Consider the following 26,607-nt stretch of genomic DNA (forward strand, 5'->3'; position numbering starts at 1 on the left):
TGTGATACTTATTGATATTCCAGCACTAGGAAAGCAATGTTACCTTTCCAGGGTCAACAGACTGACTCTGCAGCTCTGAAGCCAAGGAAGTTGGTCAGCTTCCCACAAGCATGCTAAGAGTTGCACCACTGGAATGTATTTTTACAAAACTTAAATTAATTTTATTTCACTTCTGCTCTTTTTTTTCTAAGGATTTCCATGTTATAATTGGTCAGTTTCTCTACTGATGGAACTAAAGTATAGTTAGTATATGAGTCTGGTCTGGGCATTTCTTAAATGGGATCACGACTATCCAAATGTCTTCAGAGAAATCATTTGGATAAAACTCTTTATGCTCTTCTGATGACAGGCACAGCTGTACCACTCAATTATCTTTTATCTGTACTTTTTATAGCTGGCAAGAATTTGCACTGCTAGGCATTAAGCTATAGGGCACTAAATGGGTTAAGATGTTTTGCAGAATGTATTCTAAGATGCTACTGGAATTGAGAGTGAGTCTATAAACATTTTTATAGGTCATGTAAATATTTATGAGGTGAATATGATGATCATCTTTGGTAAATGTGGCCAAAGTTAGCAGGGGGTGCAGATGTTCAGTAAAAGATTCTACTTCTGTGTAAGATTTCAGTAGTGAACTTTTTCATCAAACTAGAGGACTACAGTTTTTAATTTCCTTGCAGACACTTCTTGTATGTTTATTGAAGGTGGAATCATGTAATAATTGTCTCTTATGATACATACAGGCCTTCCATGATGTAATAGTGGGATAAAGATGTGCCACTCCACCTTGTAGAAGAGGAAGCTGTCTATAGCTTTAGTCAGTCTCTTTCTTTTCCGTAACCCCTCCCCCCCACCAAAAAATGTCCTTAAAAGTAGGCTGTCAAAGTGACCTGTTTGTTTCCTGTGGCAGGCTGAGTTTGTTGGGTAGTTTTTATTGAACCCTGCTCAGTGGGAAGCTGATTACCAGGTGCCACTCCTCCAAGTGACACAAGTGCAATGTGGTGCCTGCACAGCTGAGAGAGCAGGTCCTCCCAGGCCTGAGAAATACATTTCCTGAAGGATGTGGAGGGGTCTTTGCAAGCCCAGGAGATCTAGACAAATTGTGCTTGTGCTTTTAGCACAGGCCAGTATATGCTGTATAGGTAGCCCTGACCTGTTTGGACCAGAGATACATGTTGAAATTTTTTCCTTAAGCTGACAGATTTCATATTGGAGAGAAAAAGAAAAGGAAGAGAAAACTGGAGAGAAGAGGAAAAGGAAGAGAAAACTTCAAATAGTATGGATTTTTGCAGTTTCCCTAATTGATTGGCAAATTATTTATGTTAAGAGTTTTTGAACTTCAGATCTCTTTCTCAAGGGTCTGCTTTTGTGGAATCACAGAATGGTTTGAGTTGGAAGGGACCTTCAAAGATCATCTGTCCCAAACCCTCTGCCACAGGGAAGGACATGTTTCACTAGATAGCCAGCCGGGTTAGCTCAGTTGGTTAGAACACAGTGCTAATAATGCCAAGTTTGCAGGTTCAATCCCTGCTTACTGCAGGGGGTTTGGGCTCGATGATCTCTCAAGGTCCCTTCCAACCCAAAGCATTCTATGATTCTATGATCCTAGGTCAGGTTTTTCAAAGCCCTATCCAACCTGACCTTGAACACTTTCAGTGACGGGGCATCCACAACCTCTCCAGGCAACCTGTTGCAGTGTATCACCACCATAATTGTAAAAAAATTCTTCCTCATATTCAATCTAAACCTTTCCTTTTTCAGTTTAAAAATGTTGCCCCTTGTCCTGTCAGTACAGGCCCTTGTAAAAAGTCTTTCTCTGTCTTTCTCATAAGCCCCCTTTATATATTGAAAAGCTGCAATAAGGTCTCCCTGGAGCCTTTTCTCTCAAGGCTGAACAACCCCAACTCTATCAGCCTGTCTTCACTGGAGAGGTGTTCCAGCTCTCTGATAGTTTTCATGGCTCTCCTCTGGACCCGCTCTAACAGGTCTGTGTCTGTTCTGTGCTGGGGATGCCAGAGTTGCATGCAGTACTACAGATGAGGGTCTCATGAAAGCAGAATAGATGGGAAGAATGAAATCCCTTGACCTGCTGGCTATGCTCCTTTTGATGCAGCCCAGGATATGGCTGGCTTTTTGTGCTGCAAGCACACATTGCTGGCTCATATCTACTTTTTTCATCTACAAATATCCCCAAGCCCTTCTCTGCAGGGCTGCTCTCAATCCATTCACCCCCAGTCTGTACTGATATTGCGGATTGCCCCATGTGGTGGGTTGACCCTGGCTGGACACCAGGTACCCACCAAAGCTGCTCTCACTCCCAGCCCTCCACTGGACAGGGGAGAGAAAATATAATGAAAAGCTCATGCGTTGAGATGAGGACAGAGAGAGATCATTCACCAATTACTGTCATGGGCAAAACAGGCTCGACTTGGGGAAATTAGTTTAATTTATTACCAATCAGATTAGACTAGCATAATGGGGAATAAAACCCAAATCTTGAAAAAACTTCCCCCCGCCCCTCCCATCTTCCTGGGCTTAACTTCACTTTTGATTTCTCTACCTCCTCCACCTCAGTGGCATAGAAGGATGGGGAATGGGAGGAGGAATGGGGGTTATGGTCACTTCATCACATATTATTTCTGCCACTCCTTCCTTTTCAGGGGGAGGACCCATCACACTCTTCCCCTGTTCCAGTATGGGGTCCCTCCCACAGGAGACAGTCCTCCATGAACTTCTCCAACATGGGTCCTTCTCGCAGGCTACAGTTCTTCACAAACTGCTCCAGTGTGGGTCCTTTCCACAGGGTGCAGTCCTTCCGGAACAGGCTACTCCAGTGTGGGTCACCCATGGGGTCCCAAGTCTTGCCAGCAAACCTGCTTCAGCATGGGCTTCTCTCTCCATGGGTCTACAGGTCCTGCCAGGACTCTGCTCCAGCATGGTCTTCGCACAGGGTCACAGCCTTCTTTGGGCATCCACCTGCTCCGGCATGGGGTCCTGCAGGGGCTGCAAGTGGATACCTGCTCCACCATGGACCTCCATGTCCGTCAGAGCGCGTCCGTCTTGGAGCTGGCTGGCGTTGAGTTTATCAGACATAGGTGAAGGTTCTAGCAGCTTCTCACAGAAGCCACCGTTGTTTCCCCCTCCACCACTACCAAAACCTTGCCATACAAACCCAGGTGCATGACCTTGCACTTGACCTTGTTGAAGTTCTTGAGTTTCACATGGTCCCACTCCTAATGCCAGTCAAGGTCTGCCTGGATGACATCTGTTCCCCCTAGTGTTTCCTAATGCTCAAGCTGAAGATGAAAAGTGCTGCCCTGTATTAATGTAGATGGGAGGGAAAGGAAGATTGGAAAGTGAGTTGGTGTGCTGTTGGAAGAAGGAACTGTGTTTTAGTTCTCGTTTTTTCTGTGAAAGAGTTTCCTTCTACTAGTACTGCAGCTATTTATAAAGGTCAAACAGCCTTGTCCAGGGAGCAAACTGTGACAGTACTATATATATAGTTCAGCCATGCAGAAAGGGATCTGGGGGTGCTGGCTGGCAGCAGGCTCAGTGTGAGTCAGCAGTGTGCCCTGGCAGCCAGGAGGGCAAAACGCATCCTGGGGTGCATCAGACACAGCACAGCCAGCTGGTCAAGAGAGGTGATTATCCCTCTGTGTTTAGCATTGGTGCGGCCTCATCATGAGTGTTGCATGCAATTCTGGACCCCACAATTTAAGGATGTTCAGGTCCTTGAATGCATCCAGAGGAGGGGAACAAAGATGGTGGAAGAAAAGTCCTGTGAGGAGTAGCTGAGAACTCTGTGTTTGTCTAGTTTGGAGAAATGGAGGCTGAGGGGAGATGTCATTGCTCTCTACAGCTTCCTGAGAAGAGGAAGTGGAGAGGGAGGTGCTGACCTCTTCTCCCTGGGATCCAGTGACAGGACGCGTGGGAATGGTTCAAAGCTGTGCCAGGGGAAGTTCAGACTTGACATTAGGAAACATTTCTTTACCAAGAGGGTGCTCAAACACTGGAACAATCTTCCTAGAAAGGTGGTGATGCCCCATGCGTGTCAGTGCCGTAAAAAGAGGCACTTGGACAATGCCCTTCATAATATACTTTAACTTTTGGTCAGCCCTGGTGTGGTCAGGCAGTTTGTCAAAAATGCAGGTTTGTGAATCCTGCTGATTATGTCAATTTACTATGAATGAGTGACTTTACACAGTTTGATTTAGTAACAGTTAGAATTTACTTATAGCAAATCGCAGAATTTGATTATAGTATTTTTAATAGCACTCAATCATCAATGATTAATAAAGTGATTAGACAAAACTGATCAAAACAGTGACTTAGTTACAGATTTGAAGATGGCAAGGTTCACTCTATTACTACATGGAAGAGCATAAAGGAAAATTAAATCACACTGAGTTGGAATGATTCATAAAGGGATTGCATATATAGGGGATAAGGAGGACCCTCCCACTGATTCACGAGGTTTAGAATAGACCCCCTTGCTTTCTAAACTCCTTCTCAGAGAGGAGCCTAGGTGTGGCTAGGTCTAATCTTAGTCTCAGACTTGGTCAACGGTTTATATGAATAAGGACAATGTATATATATGTATATATGTATATCTAGTACATAGAAGAAGTGTATGAAGGAAATTGGGTTACATGAAAGAGAGAGAGAGAGAGGGAGAAATTGTATGTAGGAGATACGGAAACCCTCCCGTTGAGTCAGGAGGTTCAGAATAGCCCCCTTTGCTTTCTAAACTCCTTCTCAGAGAGGAGCTGAGGTGCAGCTGGGCCCACTCTTAGTCTCAGACTTGGTCAACGGTTTAGGAGAGTAATGCTATAAGAATAATACAGCAGTATAAGACTCCCTTTGAAATTAAATCATACATCTACAGATTACTTAAATTGATTCACGCATGCACACTCACAAATATGAATGCATATATGAAAATGGTATACCTGTTAAAAATTCCCCTCGAGTTCAGTGAAATATTCATGTCTAATGTCTTGGCATTTCTCAACTGGTGAGGGTTGAGCCTCGAGGAGTGAAGGGTTTCAGCCCAAGCTCCACTGTCAGTCTGTGGCAATGGATTTCTGGTTGCAGCAAACATTCAGAGTTTGCTGGCTCTGAGGGGCGTCTCGCTCAGAGGGAGATGCTGGTGCAGCCCGCGGCAGCCCAGGAGAGCTCAAAGGGCCTCACTTAGGACTGCTGTTTATAAGATTGTGAGATGATTGAGTTTAATGACCAGTAAATTTCCATCCGAGCCACAGCTTGGGTCGGTAGTTGCTGGAATCCCAGTAACGATGATACCACCCTGTTTCAAGGCTGTCAGGGGCAGCTGTTTGTTCTTGCTCCCCTCGTTAGCCATAATACGAAGATTTTGACAAGGACAGGGCCGCTCTCTGCTTCAGCCATATAGGAGTTTCTAGTACAATTAAGAGGCACTTAACTGACTAACTCACTACACAAAAGTGGTGGCCTGGAATTCTTGATATTGTAAAGCCGTTGAAGAGAAAGAGGAATGGGGGGAGCGGGGGTGCACCACCACACATTTGAACAAGTTGATTGTTGCAGGTCCCTTCCAACTGAACTAATCTAGTTTGGTGTGGTCTAGTCTAGTCTAGTCTAGTCTATGGTTGACTTCAAATAAGATAAAACCTGAGAATAATTTACAGGAGGTTGTGGAAGGGTGCTGAGTCAGGAAGTTGATAGGCACCTTGAATCCTCACTGAAGTTGAAAAACCCCTGAACTTCAAACACCTGCTTTTAGTGATTTCTGTGCATGTGTGTGTGAGAGGTTGTACACACTCTCTCACACACATACCCACACACATATATATGGATACATGCAAACCCCCATCTGCCAGACATGTTATAAATGTGTGTACACATATACACACAACCCCCACATGCACAAGTATATATTTATTTTTAAAAATGACATCTATTCAAGCTTTGAGATTTTTTACTACAACTGGAAAGTAGCTTACATTGTAAAAAAAATTCTGATTTATTATTTCAGAAAACCTTGTAAACAGTTAAAGCTCTAACCTATCCAGCTACTGAATCTGACATTGCATTTTACTTCATATAAAAAAATCAAAGCTGTCATATTCATTTTAGAACAGGCCAGCAAGGGTAACATTGATATTTACAGCTCCGTAAGGTGAAGAACTGTTTAACTTTTTATAATGCCATACTTACTAGCCTAGCTTTGCTGACTGAGGCTTTGCTGACTAAGAAAATCATAGTTGGCACATTTGATAATGAAATGTGAAACTCTCAAAAATGGTTGAGAGCAAGACTGGAGAAACTGTTTGGGAAAGGGCATTTTCATTCTTTCCCTTTGTCTCTATCAGTCCAAAGAATGCAAAAGTATTTCATTGACAAATTTGATGCAGAAATACCTGTCATTTATCTGCTCTGGACATGATGTAAAGCCACCAGAGGCTCCCCCTGTAAACAGTTATTATGAGTCTAATCATGTGGCCAAAAGTTAAACAGCAGTGCTCTGAAATAGCTGTCTAGAGCAAATGTCAAGCTTATTCACAAGTGGGCTCTGTCTGCTGCTGTTGCAGTCATTTCTGTTCTGAAGCTCAATCTTTTTGTCCTGCACGTTAAAAATGTAGTGTTAAAAATGTAGTGGAAATGATAGTCTCTAAAGAACTTGCAGTACAAATTGAGTTTCTGTCAGTAACAAGTATTAGCTGTAAGCCAAATGTAACCAATAAATTAAGCTAGATTTATTAGACTCTTGCATCACTGAAATAGCTCAGTGTGGTCCAGTCACAAATACCATTCTTTTAATACCCTAAGTGGCATTGAAATCAGTGTTGGGAGGGTACAGAGCCCTCTTTGTTACCCTGCTGCAGGACATCTGAACTCTTTTGCACAAAACTAAAAACAACAGGATGGCCAAGCTTTCATTTTTTCATTCCCAGGGTTTTACAGCAGCCTGTGACCTGGGATGATACTTTTGGGAACAGTGGGCTCAGTGCTTGTGGCTGAGTAGAAAGTGTTGTGATTTACATTACAAATTGATGGTCCTAATGCTAAACTTTGTGTAAAAGCGAGAAAACCCACTTCACCCTGAAATATGATGACAAAACCACTTGTTGTGACTTACATTAACGTAAATGTGTGTTTGGCCAGCTTTAAGTACATCTGCTGTCTTGGGAGACATCAATGGGAAAGGTCTGTTTTATCAATCTCAGATGACCTACTCCTCACTAACAAAACACAAGATCTTCTAATAATGCACCTGAGCAGATCTTCTGTGTCTGTGGAATCTGTCTCCTAAAATCAGATACTTAGGAGCTTGGGCAAGATTTTTTAGGCTTGTATTTCTGAATGTGAGAGAACTATAACTGCTGTAAGGTCCTCTGTGGATCTGTCATTTAATCTCCTAGAGGAATATTTTTGAAACAATAGTCCTCAGGAGTTTTTGACTGTCACCAATGGAGTTGGCTGGCTTGTCTTTTTCTGTATTTTTTTTCTGAATTTGTTACAAATTTGCTTCTAACACTATGAGTGGCTGTATCCCAAGTTTGAATGTATTGTGTTTTAGCCAAAACGTTAGTTTGGATAAAGGTTTTGATATGTTGTTCTGTATAGATCTCATTTGTTCAAGCGACTCTGGGAATTCAGAAAGGATACAATTTATATATTGCTCTGGGAAAGCCTTATTTGTACTTAAGTATAATTTGTAAAACCATGCAACCAGTTAAATTCATGTTGTCTCTTTCTCTGCTTTCCCACAAGCTGCTCATTAGTACATCTCTGCTGGAGTTATTTTTGTAGACACAAAAAAAGAAAACCTCTGAATTCTGTTTAATTTTTTTTTTTTTCTTTCTAAGACAGAAAATTGGTAAAGAATGATCTCTGAAAGTTACTGTTAGCTTCTAGCGTCATCAGAAATTATCAGTCCTAGTTTGGTGCTGAGTAGAACTTGCTAGAGTGGCTTTTATCTCATGTTGCATAATTGATCAGTGTTAGAAATATTTGTACTGAAAAGCTATGATTTGGATTTTTCTAGGGCTAGTAATGTTTGTTTCTGGCCTTTGTTGTGATGTACTGGACCACTTTAATTCCTTTATGACAAAAGATTTTGTTTTGGCAGTTCTGTATCAGTATTTCTCAGACCACTTTTCAATTCATATATTTGAAATATTACTAGATTACATAGATTTGAAAAACGTTTTGCATAGGTGGAATGTATGAGCATTAGTACTACTGGCATTTATTAACTAAACTTTTCCAAAACACAGCCTAAGCAAACAAAACATATGATCAGGCATCTGTTGATGTCATACTTCTATTGACATTTGTGTGAGTTGCATAGAATTCTCTCTTGTCTTTACCACACAGATAATTTAATAATCCCAAACTTTTCCCCACTAATATTGTCATTTTACTCAGTCATTAAGTTAGATTTACCATGTACATAATTTATTTACTTTTAGTCTATTAAAGATAATGAGGCCTGAGCTACAATGCAGCCAGAAGATTAGGCAGTAGAAACAATATTAATATAAATTTTTTGTTATTGCAAATTGGCTACTTCAGATGTACTCTGACACACACAATTTGTCTTGTTGGAGTGAAGAATGCAGACTAGCAGGTCTGACCCTCATGCCACTAAATTCAAGAGTTTTGTCATGGATTTTTGTTATGGGAGCAGCATCTACCCTGAAGCCCAAAATCATTATTATGTCCTGCAGCAGTGTCCCAAAGTAATATTTAAAATCGAACAAATATTATTTTGAACTATAAAATCTCACCTGAATTTGGGAAGAGTATATGTTGGTATAGAAATGCAAGTTTTGAAATGATACAGTAATTGGTTTAGAGAATGCAGTATCTTTGGTTTTACATTTCACATTGTGTAGGAAAACCTCAGCTCATCAGTCAATACCTTTAGCACTCCAGCCAGCAACTAAACACCACAGAGCATCCCACTCACTCCCCACTGATGGGATGGCAGAGAGAATTAGAAGAGTAAAAGTGAGAAAACTCTTGGGTTGAGATAAAGACAGTTTAATAGGTAAAGCAAAAGCTGTGCTTGCAAACAAAGCAAAACAAGGAAATCGTTCACTACTTCCCATCAGCAGGCAGGTGTTCAGCCATCTCCAGGAAAGCAAGGGTCCATCATGGGTAATGGTTACTTGGGAAGACAAACACCATCAGTCTGAACATCCTCCCCTTCCTTCTTCTTCCCCCAGAATTTTACTGCTGAGCATGACATCATATGGTATGGAATACTGCTTTGGTCAGCTGTGTGTCTTCTGAACTTCTTGTGCACCCCCAGCCTACTCGCTGGTGGGGTTGTGTGAGAAGCAGAAAAGTCCTTAACTCTGTGTAAGCAGTGCTCAGCAATAATGAAAACATCCCTGTTTCCAGCACAAATCCAAAACATAGTTCTATACAAGCTACTATGGAAAAAATTAACTCTACCCCAGTCAAAACCAGCACAGAGACAAAAGCCATTCACTGCCAACCTCCAGTCCCTTAGTGTCTTCTTATTCAAAGCATGTGAGCAAGTTACATTGTATTTGCTGTTGAATTGTAAATCACCTAATTAACATACTTGTAGTAAAGTGGGGGATGAAGGTGTATAGTATCTTTTTGATACTTCAGAGAAAGAAAAGTTTTTTTTCCTGTTCTGCAGAGATTAAAATCTTTATTGCCAGTATGAAATTGTGATACTTTTTTGTTTGCTTCAGAAAGTCCTGCATTGATTGTCAGTCAGTGGTTACTGGATTATGTCATTTTTGAGCCAGAAAACACTGCAAATGACACAGCTGCCTTTTTGCTTCAGTTATGAATTCTTAAGGTTTCCCACTGAGAATTTTCCTGAACAGCTCTGTCCATACCTCTTATTAACAGGCTAAACTAATCCAATTTTTTTGTGCCCCTAGTGATTTCTATTTTTCTCCTGGCTGGTTTGATTTCTGAGGTGTTTTTAAGCTGAACTGGTATTTCCTAAAGCTTTTGAAGTTTGCCTCTTCCCTCTCCTGCACCCTTGCTTCCCACTCACACCACCCAGATCTGCCCTCAAAATGAAGCCCAAGAAACACCAATGCTGCTGCGGAAAACCACCTCCTGGTGACAAATGTCCTCTTCCCTGCATGTTGAATGTAGGACTCAGTGAGAGGGTGGTGAGAGCAGGGCTGCTCAGAGGGGTCGAGCTGGGGAACCCTGTGTAGGAAACCAGCCATCCACCTATCCAACAAGCCTGCTATCCACCTCTTTGGCTATGGAAAGAGAGGTTAATAACCATACCATGGTGAAGGAGCAAGAAAAGTCCTGTTGATTAGAGTGGCAGCTGGAGAATTTTAAGCTGCACTTTATACTCTGGCCTCCATCCCAGCTGAAAATGCCTTGTGTGGTTTCAAAACACCGTCACATTTCTCTGACATGCCTGAAGTTCGAGGACAGTGAGACACTAAGGGGAGTTGAGGGTGTGAGAGGTGCTGTTTAAGAAAACATAACTTGGAAAACAAGAGAATGTAATCTAGATTTTTTTTTTCTTTTGTACCACAATAAGAAGGAGAAAAAAAAAAATTCCATCTAAATCCTCAATTGCTCACTCTGTCAGAGCTTGCATAGTAGGAACCTTTAAAGCAACAGGTTTGATTTCACCACCAGATGTCACAGCTCATTAAACTCAAGGAACTTGATCCTTCTTGTGTGTGCTCTTAAGTCACTAGAGACAAAGGCTGGGATTTTTCAAGAGTACTTGATGTTGGCCAAGCTCTGCTGTTGTTGAGGTTAGTGGGAGATTTACTGCTGTCTTCAATGGGAGAAGTGCAAGGCAAGTGTTACTTTTTGTGGTGAAACATTGGTTTTCTTTTTCTTTTTCTTTTTATTTGAAGGAAAGAAAGAAAATATATATACTCAAATATAAACAGATTTTGTGAGTACTACAGATAATGCATTTGTAGGATAGTATGGCATTGACAATAGTGGTGGTGGTCTAGGCTGCACAGACAGGGGTTATTTGAGCTGCCTCTGGTTGATCCTGATGGTGCAGTGCAGCACTTTACAAAGGCAGTTGATGCGCTGTCAGAAGATATGGTGCACCATCCCAGCAAATCATCATTTCTTTCTCATGCACCAGAATTAATTCGTTGGAATATGACGCTGTGCTGTGGTTTGTGTGGAAGCATCCTCAAATATGTGTCTGACCCTGCAGGGTAAACCTGTATAATTGAAAAGCAACATATCCAACAGAGAAGGGAACATGCTAGGCATGGTTTCCTGAGGCTTTGCCTCATAATATTGCACTTCAATCATAGAATCATAGAATCGTTTAGGTTGGAAAAGACCTTTAAGATCATCCAGTCCAACCATTAACCTACACTACCAAGTCTACTCTAAGCCAATCAAGGGTAGACTAGACTAAACCATGTCCCAAAGTGCCGCATCTACCCAGTTTTTGAACGCTTCCAGGGATGGGGACTCCACCACCTCCCTGGGCAGCCTGTTCCAATTCTTGACCACCCTTTCCGTGAAGAAATTTCTCCTAATATCTAATCTAAACCTCCCCTGGTGTAGCTTGAGCCCATTTCCTCTTGTCCTATCGCTAACTACTTGGGAGAAGAGCCCAACACCCACCTCACTACAACCTCCTTTCAGGGAGTTGTAGAGAGCGATAAGGTCTCCCCTCAGCCTCCTCTTCTCCAGACTAAACAACCCCAGTTCCCTCAGCTGCTCCTCATAAGACCTGTGCTCCAGACCCTTCACCAGCTTCGTTGCCCTTCTCTGAACATGCTCCAGCACCTCAGTGTCTTTCTTGTATTGAGGGGCCCAAAACTGGACACAGGATTCCAGGTGCGGCCTCACCAGTGGTGAGTACAGGGGGACAATCACCTCCCTGCTCCTGCTGGCCACACTCTTCCTGATACAAGCCAGGATGCTGTTGGCCTTCTTGGCCACCTGGGCACACTGCTGGCTCATGTTCAGCTGGCTGTCAACCAATACCCCCAGGTCCTTTTTGGCCAGGCAGCTTTCCAGCCACTCTTCCCCAAGCCTGTAGCATTGCATGGCGTTGTTGTGACCCAAGTGCAGGACCCAGCACTTGGCCTTGTTAAACCTCATCCAGTTGGCCTCAGCCCATTGATCCAGCCTGTCCAGGTCCCTCTGCAGGGCCATCCTACCCTCCAGCAGATCGACACTCCCACCCAGTTAGGTGTCACTTGCAAACTTACTGAGGGTGCACTCAATCCCCTCATCCAGATCATTGATAAAGATATTATACAAGGCTGGCCCCAAAACAGAGCCCTGGGGAACACTGCTCGTGACCGGCCGCCAACTGGACTTAACTCCATTCACCACTACTCTCTGTGCTTGACCACCCAGCCAGTTTTTTACCCAGCAAAGAGTACACCCGTCCAAGCCATGAGCTGCCAGCTTCCCAAGTAGAATATTATGGGAGACTGTGTCAAAGGCTTTGCTAAAGTCCAGGTAGATGACGTCCACAGACTTTCCTTCATCCACCACGTGGGTCACCAGGTCATAGAAGGAGATCAAGTTGGTCAAGCAGGACCTGCCTTTCATGAACCCATGCTGGCTGGGCCCCATCCCCTGGTTGACCTGCACTTGCCTGTTGAGTTCACTCAAGATGAACCACTCCATAATCTTTCCTAGCTCTGAGGTCAGGCTGACAGGCCTGTAGTTCCCCGGGTCCTCCCTCCAGCCCTTCTTCTAGATGGGCGTCACATTGGCAAGCCTGCAGTCATCAGGGACCTCCCCTGTTAACCAGGACTGCTGATAGATGATGGAAAGTGGCTTGGTGAGCTCCTCTGCCATCTCACTCAATACTCTCGGGTGGATCCCATCTGGCCCCATAGATTTGTGAGCATCCAGGTGGCGTAGCAGGTCGTTAACTTCTTCTTCCTGGATTATGAGGGCTCCATTCTGGTCCCCATCCCTATCTTCCAGCTCAGGGGGCTAAGTACCCTGGGGATGACTGGTCTGGCTATTAAAGACAGAGGCAAAGAAGGTGTTAAGTACCTCAGCCTCTTCCTCAGCCTTGGTGACAATGTTCCCCCCCACATCCAGCAAAGGTTGGAGATTCTCCTGGTCTCTCCTTTTATTGTTGACGTACTTATAAAAACATTTTTTATTATCTTTTTCAACAGTGGCCAGACTGAGTTCTTGCTGGGCTTTTGCTTTTCTAATTTCCTCCCTGCATGATCTAACAAGATCCCTGTACTCCTCCTGAGTTGCCTGCCCCTTTTTCCAAAGGCGGTAGACTCTCTTTTTTTCCCTGAGTCCCCACAAAAGCTCCCTATTCAGCCAGGCCATACTCCTTTGTGTCTTTGATGCTGCATGGATCCCCATCCCTTACCTCCATTGAGATGGCAGACCAAAGGACCTTGCTAACACACTGTCCCTCAAATATTGGTGTGGTCCCCAGGCTCATCTCTAGTGAGTTTGGTTTTTTCCCTTCCCCCCTTTGAATCTACTTTAAAGCTCTTTCAATAAGTTCTACTAACTCCTGTGCAAGGATCCTTTTCCCCCTTTGAGACAGGTGTCCCCTGTCTGTTGCCAGCAGACCTGGTGTGTAAACCGACCCATGATGAAAAAAAACAAAACTCTGCTGGTGACAGCAGGCTTGGAGTCAGGTGTTGATCACCTGGCTATTTCTGTGTCTTCCCTCACCATTCCTTGCAACTGGAAGGACAGACAACACTACTTGTGCTCCTGATCTCTTAACCAGTTGTCCCAAGGCCCTGAAGTCTTTCTAGATTGCCCTCAGACTTCTAGTTGCAACTTCAAGTGTTGTACACTTCCCCTTGTACTCAGAATTGGTGAGGTTGTACCTTGAATACTGTGTTCAGTTTTGGACCCCTCAGTACAAGAAGGACATTGAGGTGCTGGAGCGTGTCCAGAGAAGGGCAACAAAGCTGGTGAAGAGTCTGGAGCACAGGTCTTATGAGGAGCAACTGAGGGAACTGTGATTGTTTAGCCTAGAGAAGAGGAGGCTGAGGGGAGATCTTATCGCTGTCTACAACTACCTGAAAGGAGGCTGTAGTGAGGTGGGTATTGGTCTCTTCTTCCAAGTAACTAGCGATAGAATGAGAAGAAATGGCCTCAAGTTGTGTCAGAGGAGGTTCAGATTAGATATTAGGAGAAATTTCTTCACGGAAAGAGTGGTCAAGCATTGGAACAGGCTGCCCAGGGAGGTGGTGGAGTCACAATCCCTGGAGCTGTTCAAAAAATGCGTACTTTGTGACATGGTTCAGTGGCTGTGTTGGTGTTGGGTTGATGGTTGGACTGATGATCTTAGAGGTCTTTTCCAACCTTAATGATTCTGTTCTAGTTTCACTTTCATCAAAAAATTATCCAGCCACCAAGCCGGAAAACATGAAATTAACTATTATTCTACCCTTAATTTTTTTAGTGGTGGACTTGGTAGTGTTATGTTAATGGTTGGACTGGATGATCTTAAAGGTCTTTTCCAACCTAAAAAAATCTATTAATATATGATTCTATTCTATAATTCATTGCTGCCTACCTGAAAAATCAATAGTGGATAGTAGTCTGAGGGCTGTACCAGGGTAGGAAGCTTTCTCTTCACATCTTTAACCTGGGCCCCAGGGAGACAGCAGACTTCACAAAGAAGTGGGGCCAGTCTGCATATTAGGCCTTCTGTTCCCCTCGGGAGAGAGTCTCCTATGAGAATGACCCATCTTTTTTTCTTTATAGAGGTGCAACCGCTTTGCTTTCTCTGTGCTGTTTTTTTTTAGATACCTTGTGGTCATTTCTTTGCCTCTTAGCACAGAGGCATCCAGCTGCTGCAATGCATCTTCCAGTGCATTGCTCTGGCACTTGCCTCAGCCAAAAACCAGCCAGCTGTTTTGGTTAGAGGTTGGCTAGGTTTTAAAGAGTAAAAAATATTAATATTCTTTCCAAAATCTGATTAGTTATATTAACCAATCCAAAGGAAGCTATCAGCTTTGTTGTGAGAAGAGGAATGAAGGCCCATTAAGAGAAAGGGCCCCTGGTGGCACCAGCAGAACAAACCAGTGATCCCATGTTTGCAGGTGTAATTTACACTTATGATTTGAGATCTTGGGGAGGATTGTGCTGTTAAATGCAGCAAAGACACGTTTTGTGACAACACTTAGTTTTTTTTAAAAAAAAAAAATTATATTGTGGAACACTACATTTTCTACCCATTCTCCTTAACTGAGAAGCCTTGGGATGAAGTAAATGTGTGAAAAGGCAGTTCTTGAGAGGAGATTGTTTCAGCGTATGCTGGTGTGTGTGTGTGGGGGTGTGTGTGTCTGTGTAGTTTTTAGGAAAAGAAAGTTATAAATTGGGATCCCTTCTTCTGAGATAAAGAAGGTGCCTGTGAGTACTCAAGGCTGTTGCACTTCTGAACTGAAACACTAACAGGGTTTCTGTGAAAGGTGACCCAGTAGACCACAACAGAGGGAGCTGGGAGAACAGAAGGGTTGAAATGATGTGGCTGGGCAACCAGGCAAAAAAAGCAACCTTGGCTTGCCTACCCACAGTCAGGCATGTTTGCAGGACTGGAAGATATGTTCTGGGATGGGGGTTTTGCCCTCTGTGGACAAATTGGTTTGTTCAAATAATATATTGTGTTCATTCTCTTCTTCTTAAAACTAAAATCCTTTTTTTTTTCTTTTATCTTGGAGCCTCCTTAACTCTGCCATTGAGTGGGGAAGTGCTACCCCCCATATTACAATGTCTGTAGTGTAATTTATGCACTGGGAAACATCCCATTTTCTGTGGTGGTGGCTTTACCCACTCTTACATAATTTAATAAGGACCCCTCAAAGCTGACTCTAATCCTTGTTGCTGCCAGCCAGTGTTTGGCAGAAGGCTTATATTTACAGCCCTGGTTATTTGTGATGTTTAAATGAATATCCAAACCCTTTTCATTCATTTCATTAGCGTTCAAATTCTTGTCCTGTGCAACCTGCTGTGTCAATAACATTCACTAGCTAATTACAGGTCATGTTTTAAAAGTATTTCTTTTAAATGGCTTTGTGAGCCATTGATTTCAATATAAGAACGTAATATGCTTTATCACAGTGTCACTCCATGTAGACTAACATTGTATTTAGGTTTTTTTTTTTTGATTGCAGCAGGAATGCTTAAGAAAATTTTCATTATGCTGCCCACAGAGGTGGCAAGGTGCTTTTTATGAGTTGATAAGGTATATGATTAGTTTGTTTTTTTCCTCTTTCGTGTTCATAATTTGTGTATGTCAATAGTGAATTTCCATTGCCATCCTTTTGGCCATTCACCTAACTTGGGTAAGGCTGTCCCTGAAGTTCCTCAAGGCATCTTCTTGTGATGAATCTAAATTGCTTTTTCTTACCTGCAGTTTCAAAGAAATCTCATGTCTCTCTTGTTTCTAGACTTCTGAAAAGCATAGGATCTCATATGAGCCATGAGGGCAGTGCACTGTTAACCTTCTACAGTTTAAAAAATTGACTCTTCTTTTACCTTTGTGTTTGATCCATGATAACAAAATATTGCATCTCACAACCAAGAGGCTGTATGTTTTTCATACATTTTGTGTGGAACGTGGACCAGACATCCTTCTGAAATCTGAATAATATGTTGATCTGTCCTTGTTTGTGCTAACATCTGTTAATAATTACAAAAAATCCAAGGGAAAGTTTGAGAGATGTTTCTTTAAAAGCTTGTGTTTTTATCAATCCCTTCAGCATGGCTATGAATCTCTGGTAACAATATGGCACCTCCACGAACTTTATGATACAGCTGCTGTCACATGTGAAAGACACTTTGGTCTCATTTCTGACAGGTTAAGAAAAGTACTATTTATGTTACTCCTGTCCAGATGAACAGTAACTCAGAGACTAATGGTGATCTCCCAGTTTCTCTTGCATCAGCTTGCCGACACTGTTGAACCACTAGGGAAACCACTTGGGAAAGTTACTTTGTTTTAATACCATCAGGGAGCTTATATTGGTCATCTGTCAAATGCAACTTAAAAAAGAGAGACAGAAGCTAAATTGGTGTGTGTTTTTTTTTTTAAAAAAAAAAAAAATTGTAGCAGAAAAATCATCATGAACTTAATGCTTTAAGATACATGAAATTAAAACTTAAAGTAATACATTTAAATGGTCCAAGTGTGTGTGTGTGAGGAGAAACAATCAAGTTGATAAAATGCTATGAATTGCAGATAAATGGCAGAAAAACACTATTCAGTGGATAAATTAAATCTTTCAACCATAAGGCCAGAATAGGAAAGATATCCACAGTGAAAGCAAAGAGGAGAAGAGGTGTTAAGATGAAGTTTAAAAATATAGTGATAATGAGAGACTGTTATTTTCTGAGACAGGAGTGATTCTTATCACAACAGGCCAAGGGTTATATGCAGGCAGAAAACCAGGAGTGTAGCTGGGAGCCATGAGAAGGTAATTGAAAATTGCATCCTGAATTAGGAAAGAGAAGTCTGCTTTTGTGCCTGCAGAAATGTGCTGACATGCATGTGTAAATGTAAGACAGCCATTTTCCAGAGAGCTGGATTTAGAAACTGCAAGCTTTTGTAACTGAAGAAAGGTAGAAATGACTTTCTCAGCCAAGGATGGAGTAATTGTGTTCATACTTAATGAAGCAAACAAGGTAGTAAGCAGGGTTACATACACTTCTTTTTGGCGGGTATGGGAATACAACAAAAGTTTAGGCTGAAAGTTAATGGAAAAGTTATGCATAGCTCAAGATGCTGGGAATTTGGAGGAGAATTGCAACTCTTGCCTGAAGAAAAAATACTTTAGGAGATTCATCTGAGAGATAGGAACAGACTACAAGCTTAATTCTCTTGGTGGGAGCATTTTCTGTTTTAAAGCTGCTTCAGATAAACCTGTTATATACAACAAGACTTTGTATACTCTGGTACATAGCAATGCAAAGTCGAATTGTATTAGTTTGATGCCAGCTGGGAGTAGATGTGGGAATATGATTTACTTCTTTGAGATGGATGTAAGAGAACATTCATCTCTTTACAGACTTAGTAAGAGGTCATCTATTCAGTTTGCAAGGCTCCAGTTACCCTTACTGCTCTTGCTTATAATGGCTAAGCCTTTCCCAGTTTGGCCTGATCAATTAATCCAGTCAAAACATTCTAGTGTAAGTGGTGGCTAATTGGGCTGCTGGACAGCCACACAGAAACTGAGAAGTATTAGGATTATTTCAACATTGCTTAGATTTGTATAAAACATGGTCATAAAGGTCTGAAGGAGGTAATCTAAGGTAAATCTAATCATGATTGAGGACAGAGAGCATTGTATCTCCATTCCCTTCTGGGATGATGGTGTTAATAACCAGAGAGATCTAAATGCCAGATAAAGCAGATTTTAATTTACCTTAGGTAAAAAGTGACTTTTTTTCTTAACTTGCTTCAGTGATGTAAAAAACCCACCAAACTAAAAATAGCAAAAACCAAAGCAATAGTTGCTGGGATGTTTTGGTATCCAATTTTTTGGCATGCACCTGCACAAGTTCCTATGCAGCTTAATCTCCTTAATCCATTAATTTTTTCTATCTGGGTTATTTGCAGTTCACAAACACATCCTCTTTGTTGTTTAAAAATAGAGTTGGGCAGAAAAGTAGACCAACATGTACTTACTTCAGCAATTAAATCCTTTCCCCAGAGGTAGAGGTCACTTGCAGCTCCCAAAGAGTTCTTTGAATAGCATGTCCCTGAGCAATTAAAAATAGATATTTCATTTAAGTGCCTTTCAAACCATTAGAATTGCTTAGTTGTAGGCATCAAAGCTTTATAACACCACTCCTAAAAAGCTGGATGGCTTGTTTGCCAAAGACGTGGTTTTAAGCCAGTTTGCAGATACTTTGAATGAAAAAAACCCCACCCCGGAACAGTGATATCCCCCACCCTAGTCCAGTGTATTTGATAGATGTTTGGGACTAGAATTGATAGAGGAGATGGCTGCTATACATTTGAGAAGGGTACTGTCCCCATCTTCTTTAGAGTTGTCTGTATATCTTCTAATTAGAACAAAGATGGGAATCCAAAACCCTGCATCTTAGAAGACTGTCCCAAATACTAGATCATGCAAAATTTCTGTGGGGTATCTCTTGCTGTCCTTCTCAAATGTTTCGTGTTACATAAAATATTCATTGTATTGTCCAAAACTGATGCTGCTATAGATGTCCATTGTAAAGCCCTACCCTAACTACACTTAGTTAACGCATTATCTGAGAGCAGAGGTTTAAGGTGACCCTAACTAAATCATACAATATGGTTTTGTTTAAGTTAACAGATTTTCTGGGAGCAGAAGTCTAGGTGATATATTACTGACTTGATCAGTAAACCATGAGAAGTTACTTAAGATCTCCCAAGAAGGAAATTAGGGGAAAGGTAATTATAGCAGGGGAGCATCACAACCACTGACTCGTGAGTCCCCTACCACAACTACATCCCAGACTCATACTGAAGGACAACTGAGCATACTCATTAATTTAAATAGTAGGCAAAGAGATTTTAACCAATCATAGCACTACATAGGTATTAGGGAATTAAATATGGTAATGAATGTGCATAAATAGAGGCTAACTTGATGATCTGGTGTGCTAGCTTTGTGGAAAGCCACCTAGCAGCCAAACTTGCACAACTTTGTGAATAAACAATATCTCATCTCAGTGTGTGAAGATTGGCTTATTTCACACCGGGTAAACAAGCCTTATCTGGGACAACAATTGCAATGGAGGGAAATGTGCTTGTCTGCTTGTACCTATTCCCTATTTCATTGACAGAGAGGATGTTCAGGTTGCAGTTTTTCCACTAATGCACAGATATTCATGCAAGCTCCAGCAGAGTTGCCACATGTTGAGGCTGGGTGTTTGGGACATTCTCCCATCTTACAGCCACTTAAACCCAAATCTTCTGGTCACCAGGCAAAGGGAATATTGGAATTCACATTTCATATATTGGTTGCACTGACATTTTGTGACTGGAAGAGAAATCTTGTTATGTCCAAATTTTAAAGTGTTTCTTTTGTTTTGATTTAAAATATTGCCTTTTTTTCAGCTTAGAACTTCCTTTTCTGCCATCAAAGAAGAGGAAGAAGAAACTGTAAATCCTAAACAATATCTTTTTTCAATTTAGCTGCAGACCTGAAGAATAGTCCTGGTTGCAATCTTCTGACTGTTATCTTTCTGGGTTACTCAGTTATTCAGTCACGCAGCAAAACAAAAAGAGTGAGGGTTTGAAAACAAATTTGCAATGGTTACAGATGGTAAATGAAGGACTGTTATTTCCTGTAGTGGTTGTAGCATGTTAGAATTTATAGTAATCCATGAACGTACTCTGAGTGTAACATCCCAAAGGCAATCAAGCATAAAAATATTTGGCTCAACAAGCTTAGAGCAACTGAACTTGGATTAAAAAGGTAGCCACACTTTTAAATAATTTACAAGTGTCACGGTACTCAATGGGGCAGAATATTATGTCATGAATTGTTAGAACTGGCACCTGGCAAACAGCATTTAAGGATATATTTTCTAATTGAAGGATATCTAATTGCAGAAAAATGGCACTGGCTGGTCAGGGATTCACTGAAATGTATATTTGGAGCTGTTGTGTCTCCTCAACTCAGTGAGCATGGCGTAGTGTGCAAGCAGAAAAGCACATTTTGCTTTCATGTAGAGTGGTCAGGGAGGGACATGAATGTGTCTGTAAAATGGTATATTGTTTATGATATTCTACAGCCACCTTCCTCAATAGTCTCTTTATTAAACTAAGTAGTCTTCATTTTCACTTAATCTGTTCTGTGAAGAAGTGAAATTAAAATGGTATTATTTGAAACCAACTTAAATAAAATCCCATTTTAATGTGGAGTAGTTAGCTTTTTTCAAATTTTTTAAAGCTTTGAGTTACATCAACTTGCATCCTGTCTTACTTTAGGAAAGCTAGAGGAGGTCTTCATATCAGTTTCAATAGTTGTTCAAACATTAATTTCTACAACGATTACTGCACATTAGAAATAGGGAAACAGATATGGTGAAATTTAGTGACTAATCCAATTTGCCAAAATACTTAACATGGAATACCTGATATCAAGTTCAGAATTGTAGGCAATAATTCCCCAGGGTTTCAAGCAGAGAAGATGAGAGAATCAGCGGACAGAGAAAAGTACAGATATGCTAATATGAATCCTGTGTTTCTTCAGAGCAGGCTGTCAGAGAAAATTCTAAGAAAAAAATTGTGCCCTCAGCCTCTGATAATTTTTTTTGTAAGAAGGACTACTTTTAACACATGGGAAAATAAGTTGTGCTGGTTTTGGCTAGGATAGAGTTAATTTTCTTCATAGAAGCTAGTATGAGGCTATGGTTTGGATTTGTGCTGAAATAGTGTTGATAACACAAGGATGTTTTAGTTACTCTTGAGCAGTGCTTACACAGAGTTAAGGACTTTTCTGCTTCTCACACAACCCCACCAGCGAGTAGGCTGGGGGTGCACAAGAAGTTCAGAAGAGACACAGCTGGGACAGCTGACCCCAGCTGACCAAAGCAATATTCCATACCATATGATGTCATGCTCAGCAGTAAAATTCTGGGGGAAGAAGAAGGAAGGGGAGACATTCAGAAAGGCGGCATTTGTCTTCCCAAGTAACCATACACATGATGGAGCCCTGCTTTCCTGGAGATGGCTGAACACCCGCCTGCTGATGGGAAGTAGTGAATGAATTTCTTGTTTTGCTTTGTTTGCATGCACAGCTTTAAAACTGTCTTTTAAACTGTCTTTATCTCAACCCAAGAGTTTTCTCACTTTTACTCTTCTAATTCTCTCCCCCATCCCACCAGCGGGGAGTGAGCAGGTGGCTGTGTGGGGCTTAGTTGCCAGCTGGGGTTAAACCATGACAAAAGTACCTCTGGTAACTAATATGGAAGATTCTTTTTTAACAAATAAATAAAAAGATGGTGAAACATTAATCTCCAGCCATTAGCACTTCAGTTATTGCCATCAAAATATAATTTACAGATCTTCTGGCAGCTGCTTACCAAGAGACTGTTGTGAGACGAAGCTGGGCCAGAAGAGGTTTTGCTCATCATGCAGTCAGTGTAATTAAAGAATAACCTCTCCCTTGTGTACGTGAAACAGTGTTATCAGGTAATAGGCCCAGCTAAATAGATACCACCATCCAATTAGAGCTGGATGGGTCAGCAAGGTAAGGCATTTTGTTGATGAAGTAGATTATTTTAAGATGCTAATCAGTGTGTTAGAGATAGTTACAATAAATCTTCATAGAGTTAAAAAATGAAGTATTTGTTTTCCTGTATTTGCTAATGATGCTATACAAAAAGCTACAGTGAATTTTTACCCCAGAGTAGTTTATCTTTTTATTTTGTGGTAAAGCTAAAAAGTTGTCTCATGTTTTTTTATTTCTTTCTGTGTAATTGTTAAAGGGAAAAGCTATGAAGCAGGCCAAATTATCTGAATGGAAGCGAGATTTCTGTTCCTACATGTTGCATTTTATACTTATTGTCATTGTGTGGGCTTTTTTTTTTTTTTTTTTCCCTGCCTTGAGAAAGTGCCACTAGATGGAGCAAGTGTTGTTTAAAAAAAAAAAAAAAAAGAAAAAGAAAAACCCAAATCAAGAATAACAAAGCCCTTTACTAAAGTCTGAGAAGGCTAAATACACACATGATTTAGAAATGCAGCATCTTTGTTATTAAAAGTGATATGCTAAACTATGGAAGCTTAATGTAGTTGAAAGCTGTCTAATTAAGGAAATTCTCTTCACTTTTTGGCAAATATAATAAAAAAAATTACGCTTAAAGGAACCCTAATATAAGGGGCTGGTGGAGAGAAATTACAACTGAAGAAGCAATTATTTAAATTTCCTTGTAGAAACCATTGCATATCTAAGATAATTGGCAAGCCATCATTATCATTTTAGATAATGAGAGGCAGAATGGGCTTATTAGAACATTTCTCACTGTATTAAGTAAATGTTTTATCAATGAGCTCATTGATGATGTCAAGACTGGAGGCAGCTTGGGCTGCAGTGATCATGCGTTGGTGGAGTTCACGCTCCTGAGGGACATGGGAAAAGTGAGGAGTACAGTCAGGACCCTAAACTTTAGAAAAGCAAACTTCCAGCTCTTCAAGGAGTTAGTCAGAAGGACCCCCTGGCAAATGGCCCTGAGGGACAGGGGAACAGAACAGAGCTGGCAGATCTTTGAAGACACCTTCCATAGAGTGCAAGAGCTCTCAATCCCCAAGTGTAAGAAATCAGGCAAGGAAGGGAAGAGACCAGCATGGCTGAGTCAAGACCTGCTGGTCAAACTAAAGAGTAAGAGGGAACTGCACAGGCAGTGGAAGCAGGGACAGGTGTCCTGGGAGGACTACAGGGAAACGGCCCGGTTGTGTAGGGAGGACGTCAGGAAGGCCAAGGCGAGGATGGAGCTGAATTTGGCAAGGGATGTAAAGAATAACAAGAAGGGCTTCTACAGGTATGTCAACCAGAAAAGGAACGTTAAAGAAAGCATACCCCCCCGATGAACAAGAATGGCATCCTAGTATCAACAAACAAGGAGAAGGCTGAGGTGCTCAACAACTTCTTTGCCTCCGTCTTCACTGGCAACCTCTCTCCTCGCCCCTCCCAAATCGATGGACCAAAAGATGGGGAGCAGAGGGGTAAAGCCACTCCCACTGTAAGGGAAGATCAGGTTTGAGACCACCTGAGGAACCTCAATGTACACAAGTCTATGGGACCTCATGAGATGTACCCCAGAGTCCTGAGGGAATTGGCTGACGTAGTTGCCAAGGCACTCTCCATGATATTTGAAAAGTCATGGCAGTAAGGTGAAGTCCCTGCTGACTGGAAGAAGGGGAATGTTGTGCCCATTTTTAAAATGGGAAGAAAGGAGGACCCTGGGAACTACCAACCTGTCAGCCTCACCTCTGTGCCTGGCAAGATCATGGAACAGATCCTCCTAGAAGCTACGCTAAGGCACATGGAGGACAGGGAGGTGATTCGAGACAGCCAGCATGGCTTCACCAAGGACAAGTCCTGCCTGACCAACCTAGTGGCTTTCTATGAAGGAGTGACTTCAACAGTGGACAAGGGAAAAGCAATGGATGTCATCTACTTGGACTTCTGTAAAGCGTTTGACACAGTCCCCCACAACATCCTTCTCTCTAAATTAGGGAGATATGGGTTTAATGGGTGGACTGTTCGATGGATAAGGAATTGGCTGGATGGCCACATCCAGAGGGTCATGGTCAATGTCTTGATGTCCACATGGAGACTGGTGACAAGCGGAGTCCCTCAGGGGTCCATACTGGGACCAGTGCTATTTAACATCTTCATCAATGACATAGACAGTGGGATTGAGGGCACCCTCTGCAAGTTTGCAGACAACACCAAGCTGAGTGGTGCAGCTGACACACCAGGAGGACGAGACGTCATCCAAAGGGACCTGGACAAGCTGCAGAGATGGGTCTGTGTGAACTTCATGAGGTTCAACAAGGCCAAGTGCAAGGTCCTGCACCTGGGGCAGGGCAAGCCCCAATATCAATACCGGCTGGGGGATGAAGGGATTGAGAGCAACCCTGTGGAGAAGGACTTGGGGATACTGGTGGATGAAAAGCTGGACATGAGCTGGCAATGTGTGCTTGCAGCCCAGAAAGCCAACCGTATCCTGGGCTGCATCAAAAGAAGCGTGGCCAGCAGGTCAAGGGAGGGGATTCTGCCCCTCTGCTCTGCTCTGGTGAGACCTCACGTGGAGTACTGCGTCCAGCTCTGGAGCCCTCAGCACAAGAAGGACATGGACCTGTTGGAGCAGGTCCAGAAGAGGGCCACCAAAATGATCCGAGGGCTGGAGCACCTCTCCTATGAGGCCAGGCGGAGGGAGTTGGGGTTGTTCAGCCTGGAGAAGAGAAGGCTGTGAGGAGACCTTATTGCGACCTTCCAGTACTTAAAGAGGGCCTACAGGAAAGATGGGGAGAATCTTTTTAACAAGGCCTGTTGTGACAGGACAAGGAATAATGGATTCAAACTAAAGAAGAATAGATTTAGACTGGATATAAGGAAGAAATTTTTTATGCTGAGGGTGGTCAAGCACTGGAACAGGTTGCCCAGAGATGTAGTGGAGGCCCCATCCCTGGCAACATTGAAGGTCAGGTTGGATGGGCCTCTGAGCAATGTGATGTAGTTAAAGTCATCCTTGCTCACTGCAGGGGTGTTGGGCTAGATGACCTCTAAAGGTCCCTTCCAACCCAAAGCGTTCTATGATTTTATGATTCTATGATGATTTTAATTGCTTTAAACTTGGGCACAGAAATTAAAGTTGGCCTTGGAGCATGAGACTTGCCTGCAGCACTCCAGGGTAATGTGGGTCTTTGTACTGTCTCAGAGAGCTGCTCCAGAGCAGCATCCCCTCTCTAGCTGGTAAATGTCAACACAGGCTTAGGAAGTGAATGTTACAGGTCTTGTTAGTCAGAGGTGAGACTACTTTGGTAGAGTCTGTGCAGATATATCTGAAAGTCTCAAATAGCATCCAGTCTCACTATGACTTAGCAAAATCCAGACTATTTTTTTTCCATCTCTCTCAAACTGATTTGTTTTAGTGGGCTGTATGTAATGTAGAACAGAGGCTTATAATGTTTCTTAAGATGCCTGTCTTTACCTGGAATTAAAAGAAGTTGAGAAAAAAATCCATAAAAATGATCTGGGTTAAATTATGAAGCAGCTTACTGACAGAGTTGTGCAATCTCTTGTGGATGACATCCCAGAGTTTGAAAGACAACATAATTTGCATCCTTGTGGTGGATCTGTTCCTATTTAAATTACAGTTTCAGGGACTTAAAGGATAACAGGGGTTTGCAGATCTTTTGACTGAATTAAACTTCAGTAACTTGACTGGGTTTTCCTAGTCAGCCAGTGGAGAGTTTTCTTCCATACCTGTCTGTCATCTTTGACTTATTACACCACACTAGTTTAGTCTTTGGCTTCTCCTGATTTGCAGCAAAGTGTTTGGTTATTTTTTAGAGTATGCAAGGTAGCATTTAATATTTCTAAATTTCAAAATTTTAAAATTTCAAAAATTCCTGCTCTCTTGCTCTTTCAGTACAGCTTAGGTGATTAAGGCACACATTCATTTTCAGTAGAGTACACAAATGCTCTTTAAAAAGTATGTAAAAGGCAGAAACATGCTGGAAGTACAGACATAAAACAGGCAGTGGCAATGCAAGCCTGCCCATGCAGTTCAGTTGACATACAGCAACATTGATGCAGAGAGACTTTCTTCAGGGACAAAGATTAGTAGCTATGCCTGACTAAGCCATGGTGTCTTTGCTCAGGCTGCCAGTAAAGGCACCAATTAGTGTCACTTGCAATGGTAATTTTTTTGAGATCTTGACCATTAGGAAAATTCTGTAGTGTCTCTACCTAGTCATGCTGAGTACAGTTCATAAGACAAAAAAAATTTTTTTTTGGTGTATCTTTTGGTGTGTTGGGTTTGTTTAAGGAGAAGCAATAGAGGTTTGGGGAGTATTGTATGAGGGCATTAAAGATTTTTGGTACATATACTCTCTATTTTATTAAAACAAGTAATTTATGATCTGTCACCTCAAACTTTCAC

Source organism: Pelecanus crispus, chromosome Z (genome assembly GCF_030463565.1).
Source record: "Pelecanus crispus isolate bPelCri1 chromosome Z, bPelCri1.pri, whole genome shotgun sequence".
In the NCBI taxonomy this organism is placed as follows: Eukaryota; Metazoa; Chordata; class Aves; order Pelecaniformes; family Pelecanidae; genus Pelecanus; species Pelecanus crispus.